General features: G+C 35.0%; 1 pseudogene; it reads right to left on the bottom strand.

Annotated features, from left to right (window-relative positions):
* On the bottom strand, positions 1 to 25,171 carry LOC139888756 (probable protein phosphatase 2C 47; annotated as a pseudogene).
* Positions 25,172 to 25,180: the final 9 nt, after the last annotated feature.

The following is a 25,180-nucleotide window of genomic DNA, read 5'->3' as shown; positions in this document are numbered from 1 at the left end:
CTAAACATAACCAGCGACGTTGATGAATAAATGAATTCTATACACAATGTTAAGATCTTCTAAATAACGTCCTTCTAAGTTGTATCGTATGCATGCATCTATCATGCATTTCTTCTTTAGAACTCTAAATTTTGGGCGCGAAGCCTTAGGCGGCTCAATGTGTGAAGTAAAGCAAACAACAATCGGAGTGAGATTATCAATCGCATGACGTCCCAACGCTTCATTTATGATCTCCATAACACACTGTTGAGGGTCATTATTCTTCAATAATTCACGTCATACAATCCGCACAGCTTCTTCATTCGACATCACAACCCAAATCCCGTTACATCCAATTATCATAAACTCGTCATCTTCACTCAACTCCATATGTCTCATCTCCGGTTCAGCAATCAAAACCGAGCCTAAACCATTTGGTGACTTCATATACCAATCTCCAAGCGCGCGTGTTACACAAAGTTCACCATTTAAGTATCCGTCTTCAAAGTAACCGCCTAGTTTCTCTACTCTTTCCTTTTCTTGTAAATAAGACGGTCTATGGTCATTAGACATTTGAATCACAACGCCTTTTCTAGAAACAACCGCACGAGAGTCACCAGCGTTTGCTAATATTAGATATCTGTTGTCGAGTATTAAAACGCTTAAAGCTGTAGTCCCACAATAATCGCTGATACTGCGATTGTCAGCCAGAGCTTTGTCAGCTTGTAAAAATGCTTTGCGATGATAATCCTGTAATTCTTTTAATAACGTGTCGTCTACTAGATCTGCTTGTGGTAAATTGGACTCATCAAGGAATAATTTCATGGTGTAATCTTTGACATATGAGGCTGCTTCTGATCCTCCATGACCATCAAAGATTGCATAGAAAGAACTTGCGTGAAGCCACTTGTATTTATCACCAAGAAGCATAGATAGATCATCGATTTGAATGTGTTCATCTTCATTTTGTCTGCGTCCTCCAACATCTGTGTGACTTCCTGACCATATGCATCGACTGAACTTTGAACCCACGTTGCCATTTTTGATGCTAGCCGAATTTGTGCTCTATATATAGAAAAATAATCAAAGGTTAGGACATCAGCCAATATTGATCATATTCTGTTATATCAACACTTAATGAACGTCATGGTTATATGTTTTACTGAAAAGACTTTTCATATTCATATAACAATTGATTTATAATCAAATTAAAATGCACCAAAATATACAATAATCACACATCAAGAAGATTAAACAAGCAAACGTAGACCTTTTACAAATATTAACAACTTCCAAATCTGTTAATTACTTGTGTTAATAGCTTTACTAAAAAAGATTTACAAATTTACATTACAATTGATAAATAAAACGTAAAAGTATAATCCAAACAATACATCAAGAAGTTGAAACATTCATACGCAAAAGTATTTGGAAACCCTAAACAACATATAAACACTTTTACGGAAGGGCAAATTGCCCAGAAATGTAACATAAAAGCTACTTTTTCCCAATTATGGGCAAATTGTCATGAATTTAATTTTAATCATTGGGAGTAAATGAGTTTTAGATTTAATGAATCATTTAATTTTGTGAGCTATTTATTATTTCAATTAAAAACATTTTGAGTAACCAAAGTATAAAAGACCTTGTTGTACTGAGTGTTTTACATGTAGGCAGTAAGTTAACAAAAATGACTTACTGGTTTGCCCTACATGTTGTAGAGCCAGCACACCAACAAAAATTGTCTTTTATTTAAAGTTCAAGCATACCCAGCTCAGATATGAGATAGTTAAAACGTTTCTCATCTAAGGGCTTTGTGAATAGATCTGCTAACTGCTGGTCTGTTGAAATAAAATGTAGCTCCACATCTCCTTTTTGAACATGATCCCTTATGAAATGATATCAAACGTCAATGTGCTTTGTTCTTGAATGCATCACAGGGTTGTTGGTGATAGCGATTGCACTTGTATTGTCACAGTAGATTGGAGTCTTTGTAACATGAACACCATAGTCTTTCAGCTGGCTTTGCATCCACAGTACTTGAGCAGTACAACTACCAGCAGAAACGTATTCTGCCTCACCAGTAGATGTGGATACACTATTTTTCTTTTTGATTGTCCAGCTGACTAGCCTACCACCCAGTAACTGGCAACCACCAGTAGTACTTTTCCTGTCTATTTTACACCCTACAAAATCAGCATCTGAATACCCAATTAGCTCAGAATCTTGGTCTTTAGGGTACCAAAGACCACGTTTAGCAGTAGCTTTCAGATACCTAAATATCCTTTTGACTGCTAGCAAGTGTGACTCTTTAGGATCAGCTTGATATCTGGCACAGAGACATGTAGCAAACATAATATCTGGTCTGCTGGCTGTGAAATAAAGTAGGGATCTAATCATACCTCTATATTCAGTGATATTGACTGGTTCACCATTGGGATTAGCATCTATTTTAATAGATGCTGCCATTGGGGTCCCTATATCTTTTAAACAGGTCAGACCAAATTTCTTTAGCATATCTTTGATATATTTATCCTGAATTATAAAAATTTCATCATCAAGTTGTTTGATTTACAATCCCAAAAAGTATTGCAAATCTCTTTGTAAGCTCATTTCATATGTCTTTGACATAAGTTTTTAAAAATCTTGACAATGTTTCTCATTTTTAGATCCATAAATAATATCATCCACATATATTTGTACCAGCAAGAGATCACCATCTGTCGCTTTTGAGAACAGAGTGGTATCAATTGTTCCAACTTTAAAACCTATGCCAGTGAGATACACATGAAGTGTCTCATACCATGCTCTTGGAGCCTATTTGAGGCCATAAAGAGCTTTGTCTAACTTGTAGACATGGTCTAGATATTTACTGCTTACAAAACCTGGAGGCTGTTTGACATAAACTTCTTCTTGCAGCTTCCCATTTAGAAATGCAGATTTAACATCCATCTGGAATACCCTAAAGTTCATCTTAGTAGCATATGCCAAGAACAATCTGATAGCTTCCATCCTAGCCACTGGAGCATAAGTCTCTCCATAATCCAATCCTTCTTCCTGTTTGAACCCTTGAGCTACCAATCTAGCTTTGTTTCTGATCACAATCCCATCTTCATCCATCTTGTTCTTGAAAACCCACTTGGTACCAATGATTTTCTTAGTTTCATCATCAGGTTTAGGTACCAACGTCCAAACCTTATTCTTATCAAACTGGGAGATCTCTTCTTGCATAGCTCCTGCCCAGCTTGGATCTTTGATTGCTTCATCAGGACATTTAGGTTCAATGGTAGACACAAAATTTACATGCATACAGAAATTGCTGGTTGCATGCCTTCTTGTTTTAACACCACTAGCCAGATTACCAATAACTTGCTCAATTGGATGCTCTTTTGTCCATCTAGTGTTATGAACAGGTGAGCTTGTCGTGGAACACACAACATCTTGATCATCAGCTGGTTCAGTATTAATGTAACCAGTACCAGCTTGTGATCCTTCAGAACCAGTAGACCTATGCTCAAGTTGTAGGACTTCAGTAGAGCCAGTAGGTCCACTAGGTTTAGACACAGATGGAACCGAATGTTCCATCTCATCATCAGAGAACTCAGCAACATGGATTGGTGAGGGATTTGCAGCTGGTTCCTCTTCATCATCATGAGCTTGCTGAGTAGGCTCTTCAAACAATAACTCTTCATCTTCTTGACTAGGAGATGATTCTGGGGAAGTTTCATCAAATGTAACATTAATTGATTCTTCAAAACAACCCCTTCTTTTATTGAAAACCCTATATGCCTTTGACGTGTTGGAATATCCCAAGAATATTCCTTCATCAGCCTTAGCATCAAACTTACCCAGCTGATCCCTATTGTTTAGAATGAAACAGGGAGTGCCAAATACATGAAGAAATGAGATTGAGGGTTTTCTTCCTTTGAGAACTTCATAAGCAGTTTTCTGATGTCTTTTCACTATTAAAGATCTATTATGGGTAGAACATGCAGTGTTCACAGCTTCTGCCCAATATGAATTTTTCAGCCCAGACTCAGCTAACATAGATCTTGCTGCTTCAATGAGAGTTCTGTTTCTTCTTTCTGCAACACCATTTTGTTGAGGTGTTCTCACAGCAGAAAAGTTCTGTGAAATACCTTTATCAGCACAAAATTTTTCTAATGTAGCATTTCTAAATTCTGTACCATGATCACTTCTTAGCTGTTTCACCAGTTGCCCATTTAAAAGCTCCATTCTTTTGATAAAATTGATAATTTCATCAGCAGCTTCACTCTTTTGCTTCAAAAAGAATACCCAGGTGTATCTGAAATATTCATCAACAATAACCAGTGTATACTTTGAAATGTCCAGTTCTTATTGATTAAAAACGTTCCATATTAATTGATTTCGTTGCGAGGTTTTGACCTCTATATGAGACATTTTTCAAAGACTGCATTCATTTTTAAAACAAACCATAACCTTTATTTCATAGATAAAGGTTTTAAAAAGCTTTACGTAGATTATCAAATAATGATAATCTAAAATATCCTGTTTACACACGACCATTACATAATGGTTTACAATACAAATATGTTACAACAAAATAAGTTTCTTGAATGCGGTTTTTACACAATATCATACAAGCATGGACTCCAAATCTCGTCCTTATTTAAGTATGCGATAGCGGAAGCTCTTAATAATCACCTGAGAATAAACATGCTTAAAACGTCAACAAAAATGTTGGTGAGTTATAGGTTTAACCTATATATATCAAATTATAATAATAGACCACAAGATTTCATATTTCAATACACATCCCATACATAGAGATAAAAATCATTCATATGGTGAACACCTGGTAACCGACATTAACAAGATGCATATATAAGAATATCCCCATCATTCCGGGACACCCTTCGGATATGATATAAATTTCGAAGTACTAAAGCATCCGGTACTTTGGATGGGGCTTGTTGGGCCCGATAGATCTATCTTTAGGATTCTCGTCAATTAGGGTGTCTGTTCCCTAATTCTTAGATTACCAGACTTAATAAAAAGGGGCATATTCGATTTCGATAATTCAACCATAGAATGTAGTTTCACGTACTTGTGTCTATTTTGTAAATCATTTATAAAACCTGCATGTATTCTCATCCCAAAAATATTAGATTTTAAAAGTGGGACTATAACTCACTTTCACAGATTTTTACTTCGTCGGGAAGTAAGACTTGGCCACTGGTTGATTCACGAACCTATAACAATATATACATATATATCAAAGTATGTTTAAAATATATTTACAACACTTTTAATATATTTTGATGTTTTAAGTTTATTAAGTCAGCTGTCCTCGTTAGTAACCTACAACTAGTTGTCCACAGTTAGATGTACAGAAATAAATCGATAAATATTATCTTGAATCAATCCACGACCCAGTGTATACGTATCTCAGTATTGATCACAACTCAAACTATATATATTTTGGAATCAACCTCAACACTGTATAGCTAACTCCAACATTCACATATAGAGTGTCTATGGTTGTTCCGAAATATATATAGATGTGTCGACATGATAGGTCGAAACATTGTATACGTGTCTATGGTATCTCAAGATTACATAATATACAATACAAGTTGATTAAGTTATGGTTGGAATAGATTTGTTACCAATTTTCACGTAGCTAAAATGAGAAAAATTATCCAATCTTGTTTTACCCATAACTTCTTCATTTTAAATCCGTTTTGAGTGAATCAAATTGCTATGGTTTCATATTGAACTCTATTTTATGAATCTAAACAGAAAAAGTATAGGTTTATAGTCGGAAAAATAAGTTACAAGTCGTTTTTGTAAAGGTAGTCATTTCAGTCGAAAGAACGACGTCTAGATGACCATTTTAGAAAACATACTTCCACTTTGAGTTTAACCATAATTTTTGGATATAGTTTCATGTTCATAATAAAAATTATCTTCTCAGAATAACAACTTTTAAATCAAAGTTTATCATAGTTTTTAATTAACTAACCCAAAACAGCCCGCGGTGTTACTACGACGGCGTAAATCCGGTTTTACGGTGTTTTTCGTGTTTCCAGGTTTTAAATCATTAAGTTAGCATATCATATAGATATAGAACATGTGTTTAGTTGATTTTAAAAGTCAAGTTAGAAGGATTAACTTTTGTTTGCAAACAAGTTTAGAATTAACTAAACTATGTTCTAGTGATTACAAGTTTAAACCTTCGAATAAGATAGCTTTATATGTATGAATCAAATGATGTTATGAACATCATTACTACCTTAAGTTCCTTGGATAAACCTACTATAAAAGAGAAAAATGGATCTAGCTTCAATGGATCCTTGGATGGCTCGAAGTTCTTGAAGCAGAATCATGACACGAAAACAAGTTCAAGTAAGATCATCACTTGAAATAAGATTGTTATAGTTATAGATATTGAACCAAAGTTTAAATATGATTATTACCTTGTATTAGAATGATAACCTACTATAAGAAACAAAGATTTCTTGAGGTTGGATGATCACCTTACAAGATTGGAAGTGAGCTAGCAAACTTGAAAGTATTCTTGATTTTATGTAACTAGAACTTGTAGAATATATGAAGAACACTTAGAACTTGAAGATAGAACTTGAGAGAGATCAATTAGATGAATAAAATTGAAGAATGAAAGTGTTTGTAGGTGTTTTTGGTCGTTGGTGTATGGATTAGATATAAAGGATATGTAATTTTGTTTTCATGTAAATAAGTCATGAATGATTACTCATATTTTTGTAATTTTATGAGATATTTCATGCTAGTTGCCAAATGATGGTTCCCACATGTGTTAGGTGACTCACATGGGCTGCTAAGAGCTGATCATTGGAGTGTATATACCAATAGTACATACATCTAAAAGCTGTGTATTGTACGAGTACGAATACGGGTGCATACGAGTAGAATTGTTGATGAAACTGAACGAGGATGTAATTGTAAGAATTTTTGTTAAGTAGAAGTATTTTGATAAGTGTATTGAAGTCTTTCAAAAGTGTATAAATACATATTAAAACACTACATGTATATACATTTTAACTGAGTCGTTAAGTCATCGTTAGTCGTTACATGTAAGTGTTGTTTTGAAACCTTTAGGTTAACGATCTTGTTAAATGTTGTTAACCCAATGTTTATAATATCAAATGAGATTTTAAATTATTATATTATCATGATATTATCATGTATGAATATCTCTTAATATGATATATATCCATTAAATGTCTTTACAACGATAATCGTTACATATATGTCTCGTTTAAAAATCATTAAGTTAGTAGTCTTGTTTTTACATATGTAGTTCATTGTTAATATACTTAATGATATGTTTACTTATCATAGTATCATGTTAAATATATATATATTCATATATATGTCATCATATAGTTTTTACAAGTTTTAACGTTCGTGAATCACCGGTCAACTTGGGTGGTCAATTGTCTATATGAAACATATTTCAATTAATCAAGTCTTAACAAGTTTGATTGCTTAACATGTTGGAAACATTTAATCATGTAAATATCAATCTCAATTAATATATATAAACACGGAAAAGTTCGGGTCACTACAGTACCTACCCGTTAAATAAATTTCGTCCCGAAATTTTAAGCTGTTGAAGGTGTTGACGAATCTTCTGGAAATAGATGCGGGTATTGCTTCTTCATCTGATCTTCACGCTCCCAGGTGAACTCGGGTCCTCTACGAGCATTCCATCAAACCTTAACAATTGGTATCTTGTTTTGCTTAAGTCTTTTAACCTCACGATCCATTATTTCGACGGGTTCTTCGATGAATTGAAGTTTTTCGTTGATTTGGATTTCATCTAACGGAATAGTGAGATCTTCTTTAGCAAAACATTTCTTCAAATTCGAGACGTGGAAAGTGTTATGTACAGCCGCGAGTTGTTGAGGTAACTCAAGTCGGTAAGCTACTGGTCCGACACGATCAATAATCTTGAATGGTCCAATATACCTTGGATTTAATTTCCCTCGTTTACCAAATCGAACAACGCCTTTCCAAGGTGCAACTTTAAGCATGACCATCTCTCCAATTTCAAATTCTATATCTTTTCTTTTAATGTCAGCGTAGCTCTTTTGTCGACTTTGGGCGGTTTTCAACCGTTGTTGAATTTGGATGATCTTCTCGGTAGTTTCTTGTATAATCTCCGGACCCGTAATCTGTCTATCCCCCACTTCACTCCAACAAATCGGAGACCTGCACTTTCTACCATAAAGTGCTTCAAACGGCGCCATCTCAATGCTTGAATGGTAGCTGTTGTTGTAGGAAAATTCTGCTAACGGTAGATGTCGATCCCAACTGTTTCCGAAATCAATAACACATGCTCGTAGCATGTCTTCAAGCGTTTGTATCGTCCTTTTGCTCTGCCCATCAGTTTGTGGATGATAGGCAGTACTCATGTCTAGACGAGTTCCTAATGCTTGCTGTAATATCTGCCAGAATCTTGAAATAAATCTGCCATCCCTATCAGAGATAATAGAGATTAGTATTCCATGTCTGGAGACGACTTCCTTCAAATACAGTCGTGCTAACTTCTCCATCTTGTCATCTTCTCTTATTGGTAGGAAGTGTGCTGATTTGGTGAGACGATCAACTATTACCCAAATAGTATCAAAACCACTTGCAGTCCTTGGCAATTTAGTGATGAAATCCATGGTAATGTTTTCCCATTTCCATTCCGGGATTTTGGGTTGTTGAAGTAGACCTGATGGTTTCTGATGCTCAGCTTTGACCTTAGAACACGGCAAACATTCTCCTACGTATTTAGCAACATCGGCTTTCATACCCGGCCACCAAAAATGTTTCTTGAGATCCTTGTACATCTTCCCCGTTCCAGGATGTATTGAGTATCTGGTTTTATGAGCTTCTCTAAGTACCATTTATCTCATATCTCCAAATTTTGGTACCCAAATCCTTTCAGCCCTATACCGGGTTCCGTCTTCCCGAATATTAAGATGCTTCTCCGATCCTTTGGGTATTTCATCCTTTAAATTTCCCTCTTTTAAAACTCCTTGTTGCGCCTCCTTTATTTGAGTAGTAAGGTTAGTGTGAATCATTATATTCATAGATTTTACTCGAATGGGTTCTCTGTCCTTTCTGCTCAAGGCGTCGGCTACCACATTTGCCTTCCCCGGGTGGTAACGAATCTCAAAGTCGTAATCATTCAACAATTCAATCCACCTACGCTGCCTCATATTTAGTTGTTTCTGATTAAATATGTGTTGAAGACTTTTGTGGTCGGTATATATAATACTTTTGACCCCATATAAGTAGTGTCTCCAAGTCTTTAATGCAAAAACAACCGCGCCTAATTCCAAATCATGCGTCGTATAATTTTGTTCGTGAATCTTCAATTGTCTAGACGCATAAGCAATCACCTTCGTTCGTTGCATTAATACACAGCCGAGACCTTGCTTTGATGCGTCACAATAAATCACAAAATCATCATTCCCTTCAGGCAATGACAATATAGGTGCCGTAGTTAGCTTTTTCTTCAATAACTGAAACGCTTTCTCTTGTTCATCATTCCATTCAAATTTCTTCCCTTTATGCGTTAATGCAGTCAAGGGTTTTGCTATTCTGGAGAAGTCTTGGATGAACCTTCTGTAGTAACCAGCTAGTCCTAAAAACTGGCGTATGTGTTTCGGAGTTTTCAGGGTTTCCCACTTTTCAACAGTTTCTATCTTTGCCGGATCCACCTTAATACCTTCTTTGTTCACTATGTGACCGAGGAATTGAACTTCTTCCAACCAAAATGCACACTTTGAAAACTTAGCGTACAATTCTTCCTTCTTCAATACTTCTAACACCTTTCTCAAATGTTCACCGTGTTCTTGGTCATTCTTTGAGTAAATAAGTATGTCATCAATGAAAACAATGACAAACTTGTCAAGGTATGGTCCACACACTCGGTTCATAAGGTCCATGAACACAGCTGGTGCATTAGTTAAACCAAACGGCATGACCATAAACTCGTAATGACCGTAACGTGTTCTGAAAGCAGTCTTTGGAATATCATCTTCTTTCACCCGCATTTGATGATACCCGAAACGTAAGTCAATCTTTGAATAAACAGACGAGCCTTGTAGTTGATCAAATAAGTCATCGATTCTCGGTAGTGGGTAGCGGTTCTTGATGGTAAGTTTGTTCAACTCTCGGTAGTCGATACATAACCTGAATGTACCATCTTTCTTCTTGACAAACAAAACAGGAGCTCCCCACGGTGATGTGCTTGGTCGAATGAAACCACGCTCTAAAAGTTCTTGTAATTGGCTTTGTAGTTCTTTCATCTCGCTGGGTGCGAGTCTGTAAGGAGCACGAGCTATTGGTGCAGCTCCTGGTACAAGATCTATTTGAAATTCAACGGATCGATGTGGGGGTAATCCCGGTAATTCTTTCGAAAATACATCGGGAAATTCTTTTGCAATGGGAACATCATTGATGCTCTTTTCTTCAGTTTGTACTTTCTCGACGTGTGCTAGAACAGCATAGCAACCTTTTCTTATTAGTTTTTGTGCCTTCAAATTACTAATAAGATGTAGCTTCGTGTTGCCCTTTTCTCCGTACACCATTAAGGGTTTTCCTTTTTCTCGTATAATGCGAATTGCATTTTTGTAACAAACGATCTCTGCTTTCACTTCTTTCAACCAGTCCATACCGATTATCACATCAAAACTCCCTAACTCTACTGGTATCAAATCAATCTTAAATGTTTCGCTAACCAGTTTAATTTCTCGATTCCGACATATATTATCTGCTGAAATTAATTTACCATTTGCTAATTCGAGTAAAAATTTACTATCCAAAGGCGTCAATGGACAACTTAATTTAGCACAAAAATCTCTACTCATATAGCTTCTATCCGCACCCGAATCAAATAAAACGTAAGCAGATTTATTGTCAATAAGAAACGTACCCGTAACAAGCTCCGGGTCTTCCTGTGCCTCTGCCGCATTAATATTGAAAACTCTTCCGCGGCCTTGTCCATTCGTGTTCTCCTGGTTCGGGCAATTTCTAATAATGTGGCCCGGTTTTCCACATTTATAACAAACTACATTGGCATAACTTGCTCCGACACTACTTGCTCCGCCATTACTCGTTCCGACACCATTTGTTCCTTTCGTTCTGTTAACCCCTGGTCCATAGACATCACACTTCGCCGCGCTATGACCATTTCTTTTACACTTGTTGCAAAATTTGGTGCAGAACCCCGAGTGATACTTTTCACACCTTTGGCATAGCTGCTTCTGATTGTTGTTGTTGTTGCGGTTATTATTGTTGTTAAGATGATTGTTGTGGTTGCTGTTGTTGTTGTTGTTGTTGTTGTTGTTGTTGTTGTTGTTGTTGTTGTTGTTGTTGTTGTTGTTGTTGTTGTTGTTGTTGTTGTTGTTGGGCCGTTTGTTGTAGTTGCGATTGATGTTGCGATTGTTAGGATAGTTGTTGCGATTATTGTTATAATTGCTGTTGTTGTTGTATTGGTGATTCTTATCACCGTTTTCCTCCCACTTTCTTTTGACTTGCTTCACATTGGCCTCTTCAGCAGTCTGTTCTTTAATTCTTTCTTCAATCTGGTTCACTAGTTTGTGAGCCATTCTACATGCCTGTTGTATGGAGGCGGGCTCGTGTGAACTTATATCTTCTTGGATTCTTTCCGGTAATCCTTTCACAAACGCGTCGATCTTCTCTTCCTCATCTTCGAATGCTCCCGGACACAATAGGCACAATTCTGTGAATCGTCTTTCGTACGTGGTAATATCAAATCCTTGGGTTCGTAACCCTCTAAGTTCTGTCTTGAGCTTATTGACCTCGGTTCTGGGACGGTACTTCTCGTTCATCAAGTGCTTGAATGCTGACCACGGTAGTCCGTACGCATCATCTTGTCCCACTTGCTCTAGATAGGTATTCCACCATGTTAACGCAGAACCTGTGAAGGTATGCGTAGCGTACTTCACTTTGTCCTCTTCAGTACACTTACTTATGGCAAACACCGATTCGACCTTCTCGGTCTACCGTTTCAATCCGATCGGTCCTTCGGTTCCATCAAATTCTAAAGGTTTGCAGGCAGTGAATTCTTTGTAGGTGCATCCTACACGATTTCCTGTACTGCTAGATCCAAGGTTATTGTTGGTATGTAGCGCAGCCTGTACTGCGGCTATGTTTGAAGCTAGAAAAGTACGGAATTCCTCTTCATTCATATTCACGGTGTGTCGAGTAGTCGGTGCCATTTCCTTCAAAATAGTCAAATGGAACAAGTTAATCATACAAAATATTAAGAGTAGTTAATAGTATTTCGTAGCATAATATGAACTCATTTATAAAAGCTTTTTCTTCATATTAGCGTTTTATAAGTTTAAATTCGGGTAGTACCTACCCGTTAAGTTCATACTTAGTAGCTAATATACAATTCAACTACTACAATTCTATATGAAAAACTGATTATAATAATATTTCGCGTTCAAACTTTTACACAATATTTCACAAACTTACAATACCGCTTATTTTACATATAGCATGAAATATAGCACACAATAAATTTGATACAAGATGGTTGTGAAGATAATTCTAGCTAGTACACAAGTCGTTCAGCAAAGGCAATAAAGACACGTAATTCATACGTCCGGAAACAAGTCATGCATTCTGGTTTTACTAGGATTACTTCCCATCCTTGGTCTTGTGGAACATAACCGTTATGGCCGTTGATAAGACAGTGTGTTGTAACGTCGTCAAAGGGACGAGGGTTACGTAATGTCCAACAGTCCCGTAACAATCTAAAAACCTCATTTCTTACCCCAATTACCGACTCCGTCACTTGTGGGAACGTTTTGTTTAATAGTTGTAGCCCGATGTTCTTATTCTCACTTTGGTGAGAAGCGAACATTACTAATCCGTAAGCATAACATGCTTCTTTATGTTGCATGTTAGCCGCTTTTTCTAAATCACGAAGTCCAATATTCGGATATATTGAGTCAAAATAATTTCTTAACCCATTGCGTAAAATAGCATTTGGGTTCCCCGCAATATATGCGTCAAAGTAAACACATCGTAACTTATGGATTTCCCAATGTGATATCCCCCATCTTTCGAACGAAAGCCTTTTATAAACCAAGGAATTCTTGGAACGTTCTTCGAATGTCTTACAAACTGATCTCGCCTTAAATAGTTGTGCCGAAGAATTCTGACCGACTCTAGACAAGATTTCATCAATCATGTCTCCGGGTAGGTCTCTTAAAATATTGGGTTGTCTATCCATTTTGTGTTTTTATACTGTAAAATAGACAAGAGTTAGATTCATAAAAAAAATACTTATTAATACAAGCAATTTTTACATATATCATAAAGCATAAGCACACTATATTACATATATTACACCACACGAATACAACTATCTTATTCCGACTCGCTTGTTTCTTCTTTTTCGGTTTTGGTTCGTTTTGCCAAGTTTCTAGGGATATATGATGTTCCCCTAATACGAGCCGTCATTTTCCACATTGGTTTAGAAAAACCTGGTGGTTTAGAGGTTCCCGGGTCATTGTTACAACTTAAGGACTTCGGGGGTTGACGATACATATAAAGTTCATCGGGGTTGGAATTAGATTTCTCTATTTTTATGCCCTTTCCCTTATTATTTTCTTTTGCCTTTTTAAATTCAGTTGGGGTAATTTCTATAACATCATCGGAATTCTCGTCGGAATCCGATTCATCGGAGAATTGGTAATCCTCCCAATATTTTGCTTCCTTGGCGGAAACACCATTGACCATAATTAACCTTGGTCGGTTGGTTGAGGATTCTCTTTTACTTAACCGTTTAATTATTTCCCCCACCGGTTCTATTTCTTCTTCCGGTTCCGATTCTTCTTTCGATTCCGATTCTTCTTCCGGTTCCGACTCTTCTTCCGGTTCCTCTTCGGGAACTTGTGAATCAGTCCACGAATCATTCCAATTTACATTTGACTCTTCATTATTATTAGGTGAGTCAATGGGACTTGTTCTAGAGGTAGACATCTATCACATAATATCAAACACATTAAGAGATTAATATATCACATAATATTCATATGTTAAAAATATATAGTTTCCAACAAAAATATTAAGCAATCATTTTTAAAGAAAACACGGTCGAAGTCCAAACTCACTAATGCATCCTAACAAACTCGATAAGACACAATAATGCAAATTTTTGGTTCTCTAAGACCAACGCTCGGATACCAACTGAAATGTCCCGTTCTTATTGATTAAAAACGTTCCATATTAATTGATTTCGTTGCGAGGTTTTGACCTCTATATGAGACATTTTTCAAAGACTGCATTCATTTTTAAAACAAACCATAACCTTTATTTCATAGATAAAGGTTTTAAAAAGCTTTACGTAGATTATCAAATAATGATAATCTAAAATATCCTGTTTACACACGACCATTACATAATGGTTTACAATACAAATATGTTACAACAAAATAAGTTTCTTGAATGCAGTTTTTACACAATATCATACAAGCATGGACTCCAAATCTCGTCCTTATTTAAGTATGCGATAGCGGAAGCTCTTAATAATCACCTGAGAATAAACATGCTTAAAACGTCAACAAAAATGTTGGTGAGTTATAGGTTTAACCTATATATATCAAATTATAATAATAGACCACAAGATTTCATATTTCAATACACATCCCATACATAGAGATAAAAATCATTCATATGGTGAACACCTGGTAACCGACATTAACAAGATGCATATATAAAAATATCCCCATCATTCCGGGACACCCTTCGGATATGATATAAATTTCGAAGTACTAAAGCATCCGGTACTTTGGATGGGGCTTGTTGGGCCCGATAGATCTATCTTTAGGATTCGCGTCAATTAGGGTGTCTGTTCCCTAATTCTTAGATTACCAGACTTAATAAAAAGGGGCATATTCGATTTCGATAATTCAACCATAGAATGTAGTTTCACGTACTTGTGTCTATTTTGTAAATCATTTATAAAACCTGCATGTATTCTCATCCCAAAAATATTAGATTTTAAAAGTGGGACTATAACTCACTTTCACAGATTTTTACTTCGTCGGGAAGTAAGACTTGACCACTGGTTGATTCACGAACCTATAACAATATATACATATATATCAAAGTATGTTCAAAATATATTTACAACACTTTTAATATATTTTGATGTTTTAAGTTTATTAAGTCAGCTGTCCTCGTTAGTAACCTACAACTAGTTGTCCACAGTTAGATGTTCAGAAATAAATCGATAAATATTATCTTGAATCAATCCACGACCCAGTGTATACGTATCTCAGTATTGATCACAACTCAAACTATATATATTTTGGAATCAACCTCAACCCTGTATAGCTAACTCCAACATTCACATATAGAGTGTCTATGGTTGTTCCGAAATATATATAGATGTGTCGACATGATAGGTCGAAACATTGTATACGTGTCTATGGTATCTCAAGATTACATAATATACAATACAAGTTGATTAAGTTATGGTTGGAATAGATTTGTTACCAATTTTCATGTAGCTAAAATGAGAAAAATTATCCAATCTTGTTTTACCCATAACTTCTTCATTTTAAATCCGTTTTGAGTGAATCAAATTGCTATGGTTTCATATTGAACTCTATTTTATGAATCTAAACAGAAAAAGTATAGGTTTATAGTCGGAAAAATAAGTTACAAGTCGTTTTTGTAAAGGTATTCATTTCAGTCGAAAGAACGACGTCTAGATGACCATTTTAGAAAACATACTTCCACTTTGAGTTTAACCATAATTTTTGGATATAGTTTCATGTTCATAATAAAAATTATTTTCTCAGAATAACAAATTTTAAATCAAAGTTTATCATAGTTTTTAATTAACTAACCCAAAACAGCCCGCGGTGTTACTACGACGGCGTAAATCCGGTTTTACGGTGTTTTTCGTGTTTCCAGGTTTTAAATCATTAAGTTAGCATATCATATAGATATAGAACATGTGTTTAGTTGATTTTAAAAGTCAAGTTAGAAGGATTAACTTTTTTTTTGCGAACAAGTTTAGAATTAACTAAACTATGTTCTAGTGATTACAAGTTTAAACCTTCGAATAAGATAGCTTTATATGTATGAATCAAATGATGTTATGAACATCATTACTACCTTAAGTTCCTTGGATAAACCTACTGGAAAAGAAAAAAATGGATCTAGCTTCAATGGATCCTTGGATGGCTCGAAGTTCTTGAAGCAGAATCATGACACGAAAACAAGTTCAAGTAAGATCATCACTTGAAATAAGATTGTTATAGTTATAGATATTGAACCAAAGTTTGAATATGATTATTACCTTGTATTAGAATGATAACCTACTGTAAGAAACAAAGATTTCTTGAGGTTGGATGATCACCTTACAAGATTGGAAGTGAGCTAGCAAACTTGAAAGTATTCTTGATTTTATGTAACTAGAACTTGTAGAATATATGAAGAACACTTAGAACTTGAAGATAGAACTTGAGAGAGATCAATTAGATGAAGAAAATTGAAGAATGAAAGTGTTTGTAGGTGTTTTTGGTCGTTGGTGTATGGATTAGATATAAAGGATATGTAATTTTGTTTTCATGTAAATAAGTCATGAATGATTACTCATATTTTTGTAATTTTATGAGATATTTCATGCTAGTTGCCAAATGATGGTTCCCACATGTGTTAGGTGACTCACATGGCCTGCTAAGAGCTGATCATTGGAGTGTATATACCAATAGTACATACATCTAAAAGCTGTGTATTGTATGAGTACGAATACATGTGCATACGAGTAGAATTGTTGATGAAACTGAACGAGGATGTAATTGTAAGCATTTTTGTTAAGTAGAAGTATTTTGATAAGTGTATTAAAGTCTTTCAAAAGTGTATAAATACATATTAAAACACTACATGTATATACATTTTAACTGAGTCGTTAAGTCATCGTTAGTCGTTACATGTAAGTGTTGTTTTGAAACCTTTAGGTTAACGATCTTGTTAAATGTTGTTAACCCAATGTTTATAATATCAAATGAGATTTTAAATTATTATATTATCATGATATTATCATGTATGAATATCTCTTAATATGATATATATCCATTAAATGTCTTTACAACGATAATCGTTAGATATATGTCTCGTTTAAAAATCATTAAGTTAGTAGTCTTGTTTTTACATATGTAGTTCATTGTTAATATACTTAATGATATGTTTACTTATCATAGTATCATGTTAAATATATATATATATATTCATATATATGTCATCATATAGTTTTTACAAGTTTTAACGTTCGTGAATCACCGGTCAACTTGGGTGGTCAATTGTCTATATGAAACATATTTCAATTAATCAAGTCTTAACAAGTTTGATTGCTTAACATGTTGGAAACATTTAATCATGTAAATATCAATCTCAATTAATATATATAAACACGGAAAAGTTCGGGTCACTACATACTTCTTCCCACTACAGCTGGCCACATTAACAGGACCAAAAAGATCCATATGAAGTAAATGAAATGGTTTCTCAACAGATGAGATTTGCTTTGATTTGAATGAGGCATGGTGATGTTTTCCTTTTTCACAACCAGGACACAATCTGTCCTTTACATAAGACATGGTGGGTAACCCAGACACCAAACTTCTACTGGATAATTTGTGAATATCTTTGAAGTTGAGATGTGAGAGTCTCTTGTGCCATAACCACTTCAGGTTGTCTGCTGCCTTTGAATAGAAACAAGTATCAGTTGTTTTGACTGTTGTGTTCATGTCAATTTGTGACATGTTTTCATGACGTTTTGCAGTCAGCAGTGGCTTCCCTGTCTTATCAAAAATAGTGCCAATTTTCCTTCTGAATTGGACTATCTTATTCTTACTTGTCAGTTGGCTTATGCTGAGTAAATTATGTTTAAGCCCAACGACATATGCAACATTTGAGAATGTGAAAATCCCATTAGTCAAAGTACCAAAACCCTTTGTGTAGCCCAACAAATTATCTCCATAGGAAACAAATGGACCATCTTTTTCTTGATAGTCCATCAGCAGGGACTTACATCCGGTCATATGTCTCGAACAACCACTATCGAGATACCAGATTTTCTTGTTTTGAATGCCCTGCACAGTAGCTAAGAGATTAGTTCTTTTTGGGAACCCATCCAAGGAGGGGTTCTGGAAGGGTCATCTTTGATGATCTCTTCCTGTCTGCTGGTTTGCTTGAAGAAGCAGTAGCAGACGGGGTTGGGGTAAAAGGACACCAGTTGGCTAAGTGAAACTTGCTGCACATTTGTAGCATTTTCTCACATTTGGTATCGGTGACTGGTCATACACAGAGTAAAGGGGTGCAGTAAGATCGGGTCGATTTTTGGTTACTGCCTAAATTAGCTGGTCAAGCTTGACTGTCATAATCTCAGTGATAGACAGCTCTTCATTCAAGTCCACTTTTGCTTTTCCCTTAAGGGCAGCTTTCTTCTTGGAACCAGTACCATAGTCATGACGTATTGCTTTGCCTTTATCATTTGACGAGCCAGCGTGGGAAGTTACTGGCTTGTCTACTGAAGCTGATGAGCTAGAAGAAATTTTTCCTGCTGCCTTGGACTTGCCAGTATTATGTTGGACTCGCTTGTCTGCAGCTACTAGTTGACCAGTAAGTTTGTCATCAGCTGGCTCAGCACAATTGGAACTCGAACACGAAGGGGAATCAGTTGGTTTAATTTTTCTAAGATTATTTTCAGTGATTTCCCTTTTGATACGTCTTTCTTTTGGAGTCATGTAGTAGATGCTTGAGGGGTCAGTAGTCTCATCAATTGAGGTACTGGCTTCTCTTGCTCTAACTTCATCCTCCAAAATTTCTTTCATGGCAGGTGGTGGGGACACTTTAGGTCTAACAAACTTATTTGTCAAGAACTTTTTACCCTTAACTATCTTGGCAAAGGTATTTGGCAAGACAGCTTCAGGATGTGTTTCAAGAATTGGGTCCATGAAAGTAACTTCTGCAATAGCAGCAGCAGCAGCGTAGTCACCAGCAAAGAAAACTTCAACTTGGGCAGGCAACTGCTCGTTAATGCACTTTGCTGTGCGTTGAGCAGATGTACACCATGAAGCGACAACCTTTTTAAGATTATCCAACTGGTTCTTGACTTCTGCTGCCTCAACGTGAAGAGACCGTAAAGCAAAGTTTTGTTTTTCAAGTTTGGAAATTTCATCTTTCAAGATTTTAATTTCATCATTTTTGCTTTTAAGTTTCTCATTTAAAGATTTGTTGTCAGTTTTCAAAACTTCTTCACGTTTGCTGCCTCTACATAAGTCAACTCTTAGGTAGTCAAACATTTCGGCTTTTTCATCATCAGTATAAGTTCGAAAATTATCAACCTTATACATCAATTCAGTTTTCCATTGAGGTGAATCTCTTTTCTGATCAGCTTCCCTCATATCAGCCAAAAACTTACTACCACTATCATCCTCATCAGACTCCTTGACCTCCTTGGCCATTAAACACAGCTTCTTTTCTGGAGCATAACCAGCACCATCATCATCAGTATCACTATCAGAGGAAGACGATGAGCTGGTTTCATCCCAATCATGATGCTCAGCAACTAGAACCTTTTCTGGCTTTTTACCCTTCTTATCAGTCTTAGCACTTTCCTTCATCTGAGCTTTCATAGCTTTGTACTTGTTCTTGTACTTGTCAGCTTTTGAGAAAGAGTTAGCATGTGAAGTTGAAGGTTTCCTGGACATGCATTCAGTAGCAAAATGTCCAACCTTCCCACAATTGTAACACTCGGATTTAGGACCCTTGACTGACTTGCTGCTATACCTAGCACTCGATTTCTTACTCCCTTTGTACGACTTGCTGATTCTATTACGATTGAACCTTTTGAACTGCCTAGCCAGCAAAGCCATACCTTCAGCAAACCCTTCTGCATCACTTTCATCATCACTGCTTTCTTCAGACCCAGTACCACTATCCACATCACTCTCAGCTGACTTTTGTTCTGCCTGTCTTAGAAGATTTTAAAGTGGTGGGGGCAGACCTAAAGTTTTCTTTCAAGTTAAGTTCAAATTTAGCCTCTGCCTTCTCATGGTTCCAAAGTGAACTGTAGAGAGAAGACATGTTGAAGTTCTTTAGGGTCTGAGTGGTTCTTAAAGGGTCAGTAACAGATTTCCATTTAGTAGGCAGTGAATCTATGAATTTGTTTACTTGTTCAAACTCAGTATAGGTGACATTCAAAGTGATCAGGTCAGCAATTAAGGAGTTAAACCTAATGAAGGTTTGCTTAAGGGTTTCATTCTTGTAGGCAAAGAACATTTCATATTCTCATTTTAAAGCAATCATTCTGTTCTGCCTAACTTCTCCCATACCCTCATAGGTAATATCTAGATAGTCCAACATAAGCTTGACATTTTCTTTTCCCTTAATCAGTTTGAACAGTGGGTTAGGCAAAGTTATAGCTAACAAGGTTCTGATTTTAGGGTCAAGTCCAACACGACGTTTATCCTCAGCATCCCATCTAGAAGGGGTGAGAATAACCTCTATGCCAGGAACAGCAGGAGTATCAGCTGTAGCTGGTGCACTACCAATAGTCTCAGTAGGTACAAATGGACCATCTGTGGCAATACCAGACATGAGTGGGTCAATAGACTCAAGGTGAAGCATGAATCTTGCCTTCCAAGTTTCATACTCATCTTCATCAAATTTGGGTGGTCTATTGGATGAGCCATTTTCAAGGTAAGCTGTATTAGAATATGCAGCCATGAGAGAATTCAGATCCAAGATATTAATTATCAAGACTGAAGCTCTGATACCAGTTGTTGGTCCCTTGATAACAACAGGAGTATTGTAGAGGGGGGTGAATACAATTTCTTTTAAAATAACTTAACAGTTAAACTTGATTAGTATTCAAGCATGCAAATAAATAGAGTCACAGGTAATTTTCAACAGTTATTCTTTATTGATTGAATCACAAAGAATCACAACTATCCTTGGCAGAATGATAGTTGGTTGATACAGATTACCTAGATTATAGCTAAGAGGTAAACTAACAGATATTACACGTTTTGACTCTATAAAAATAAACCCACACCACTAGTTGTTACAATAGTGGATACAACAATTTATAGTAGTCCTATTATCCGTGTAATGGTTCTATTGTCCACTAGTACATAGGATGTCTGTACTTGTGGAGACAACTACATCAGAGAGCATGCTCTCCTCTTTCCTCTTTGGTAGCTATTTGCAGGAACACCCCAATTCGGTATGGCACCACTATTTGATTATACAAATAGAATGTTGTGTTCCCCAGGTGTTGACAAAGTATAACCCATGTCTGCACATGCGTTAAACTTCTGCATTCCCACGTGGTCTTGTAAGTTCACTTGTCAGCTGCCGACGCGTGTCCTTTTCTGTTCAACTTTGTCTTAGACTTCTGTTGAATAGTACCATAGATGTAGAGCACTCGGGAAACTACTATGCTTATAATGGAGCATAGTTGTCTTGTTTAGTAAGCTGCATTCCAGCTGTGCTGGTTCTTCATTGCTGAGCCACTTCATGTTCTTGATTTGCTGAGTACACATCCTGTGCTAATTGAAGAACACTGTCTACCTTGTGCTGGTACACTGAACAGCAAACTAAACACTCGACACAGCAATATCTGCTGTCTATACATAAACAAACTTGTGCTGACTGCACATAACATTTTAATGCAAATAAATTATAGTTTTGTCATAATTAAATCCTTAATTATTTTGGGGACTCAACAGTTAGTATTATTATTAAGTGTATAAATATTATGGTTAATATTATTATTATTATCACTAATAGTTGTAATATTATTATTATTATGATTAGGATTATTAATATTATTATTATGAAAATAATACAAGTTATCATTATTTTAGTATTAGTATCACTTTTGTAACTATTAGAATTATTATAATTAAATAAAAGTATCATTATTAACAATATCATTATTAATATTAATATTATCATTTGTAATTAAGATATTATTATTATTATTGTTAGAAAATCATTAATATCAAAACTATCATTTTTTATATAAAACATACTTATTACATATACTACAATTATATTAATATTCCATATAACTATATATAAAACATATTAACATTATTTTTATAAAAACTTATAAACAACAAATTAGGTATTTTTATTATAATACTAAATATATATAGATATTAATATAACTATATTAACCACTTTAAATACATATACAAAATAAATATATACAACATATAATTTAAGATATAAAATAAAGTATACGTTTTTAAAATGGAATCTAGTATAAATATTATATAACTACAAAATATATATAAATAATATATATTAATAAATGAAATCTTGAGATTTCTATTATATGTTTTAATAGAAATACAATTGATATAGGTTCACGAATCCGAGGCCAACCCTGCATTGTTCAGTTTTGTCGTATGAATATTTTTACTACAAAATATTGAAGAGTGATTTTCATATGATCCTTTTTACTCTTTACATTTTGGGTTGAGAATACATGCAAATGTTTTAATAACTATTTTACAATATTTATATGCGTGAGTTTCATTACTCCCTTTTTAAATGTTTTTGCAATATATATTTTTGGGACTGAGAATACATGCACTTTTATAAATGTTTTATGAAATAGACACAAGTACTTAAAAACATTCTACGATTGAGTTACGAGTACACCGGATATCACCCCTTTATAGTCTGGTAATCTAAGAATTAGGAAACCGAGCTCCTAATTGACGCGAATCCTAAAGATAGATCTATGGGAACTCACAAGCCTCAGTCAGAGAATTTGAACTACTTTAGTACTTCAAAATAGGTATACAACCGCCAGCTTTAAAAGATATGATCTGTTTGTGAGGTGTACACAACCATCATATTTAAAAGAGTGGCCTGTTTGTATGCTTTTGCATGACCGTGCGGAATGCCGGTATGTGGGGGATATTCTAAATGCATCTTGTTAAAGTCGATTACCAGGTGTTTATATATCGTATGAATGATTTTCCAGCAGTGAGCAGACCTGCACAGATTGTTTTCGAAATATGAGTATCTTGTGGTCTATTATATTATTGGAAATGATTGATTATGATAAACTAATGAACTCACCAACCTTTTAGTTGACACTTTAAAGCATGTTTATTCTCAGATATGAAAGAAATATTCCGCTGTGCATTTGCTCATATTAGAGATATTACTTGGAGTCATTCATGACATATTTCAAAAGACGTTGCATTCGAGTCGTCGAGTTCATCAAGATTATTACTAAGTCATTTATAATTGGATATATTATGAAATGGTATGCATGCTGTCAACTTTCGATGTAATGAAAGTTTGTCTTTTAAAAACGAATGCAATGTTTGTAAAATGTATCATATAGAGGTCAAGTACCTCTCGATGTAACCAAGTGTAATGTATTTGTCTAATTGGATTAGGACGGGTCGTTAGATATTGACGGTTGAACTCAATCGCGTCGTAGAGGTAGTTAGGGTCGGCGTGTATCACCAAGAATCGGGGACATCTGATTTGCAGATAACATATTAAGAGGAGTTTTTAACATTGATTTCGATTTGTATTCATTTTGTGCGTGTTTGTTTGGATATTTTTATAGGGCTAATTGTTGATATGAATGAATAAATAAGGATACCTGATGATGATAAAAAAATATGTATTATATGCTATTGCTATTGTATTTGATGCAGATCATAACTGGTGTTGATGATAGTGTATGTTCATGAAATTTTGAAGCTACTGGGATACTCGGGACGATTCTGTTAATATGTTTATTAGGTTTTTGTTTTTTTAGTTAAAGTATACAAGAAGGTAACTTTTTAATGTTATTTGATTAATTTTTAGTTATTTAAAATTTTACCATTTTGCTAACATGATACCTATATTAGAAACTTATTAAATATATTATCAACACAATATTAACACACGATTATACGTTGGTTACTTCATGGGCTGTTCGACAATACATCGGTTACTTCGTGGGTGGTGCGCACGGCAAAGAACTTACTAGTATATATATATATATATATATATATATATATATATATATATATATATATATATATATATATATATATATATATATATAGGCATTCTTTTTACTATCGATTCTGTTTCCACATTTTCTATGCAGGTTCTATTTTATTGTATCTCTTACTAGCTAGAGGTTCATCTTGAAACAGTCTCTATGCCCTTTAGTTAAGGGAAGGATGACTTTTTTCCCCGTAAGTGGAGAAACGATTTTTTCTAATCATTCCTTTACTCATGAGTAAGTGAATGATTGTCTATACATCTTACCTCTTCTATACTTCATATTGACTTTTTTTTTAAACTAGCAAGGGAAAATTATCTTTTACTTGGTCTTAAAATTTTGTTGATTTTAGCAATGAAAATCGCTTCACATTTTTTGTCCACGTTGACATGTTTTAATTTAGTTTGCTTAAAATTTGTCATTTGCCCAGTTTCAGTTAAATAGATATCCCCTTAAATTGTGTCAAATGATCCAGATAATATTTTCTTTGTAGTACCAAGTACCAACCACAATATACTACAAGAAAAATGAGCTTTAGTAACGAAAGCTATTGGTTATTAATAACACTAAAATGGTCACTAAATCAAGTTAGTAACCAAAATAGGTTGGTCACTTTTCATCACTATATATCCATCACAAAATATTTTTAGAAACCAAAATACCAAAATTGGTCACTATAGTGACCATTTGTTTGGTCACTAATATCGTTTAGTGATCAAAATTTAGTGATCACTTTTTAATGGTAACTAAATAGGAGTATTAGTGACCAAATATTGAGTCGTCACTAAAAGATCGTCATAAATGAGCATTTTTCTTGTAGTGATAGAATTGGTTCATCAAACAATTGCAAAGAGTTCGAAAACCTAGAATTAAGTTTAAATTAAGCGAATTTTTAAAAAAATTAAAAGCTAACCTTTATCTAATAAAGTACCAGATATTAAAAATCAAGAAGGCTAGTATGCTTGGTAGCGAAGTTTTCTATGCAAGTTCAATTCTGCTAAGCGAATCAAAACTAAACATAACCAGCGACGTTGATGAATAACGTCCTTCTAAGTTGTATCGTATGCATGCATCTATCATGCATTTCTT

This window comes from Rutidosis leptorrhynchoides, chromosome 2 (genome assembly GCF_046630445.1).
Source record: "Rutidosis leptorrhynchoides isolate AG116_Rl617_1_P2 chromosome 2, CSIRO_AGI_Rlap_v1, whole genome shotgun sequence".
Taxonomy (NCBI): domain Eukaryota; kingdom Viridiplantae; phylum Streptophyta; class Magnoliopsida; order Asterales; family Asteraceae; genus Rutidosis; species Rutidosis leptorrhynchoides.
The sequence above is the reverse complement of the archived record's forward strand: the minus strand, read 5'-3'. Positions and strand labels throughout refer to the sequence as shown.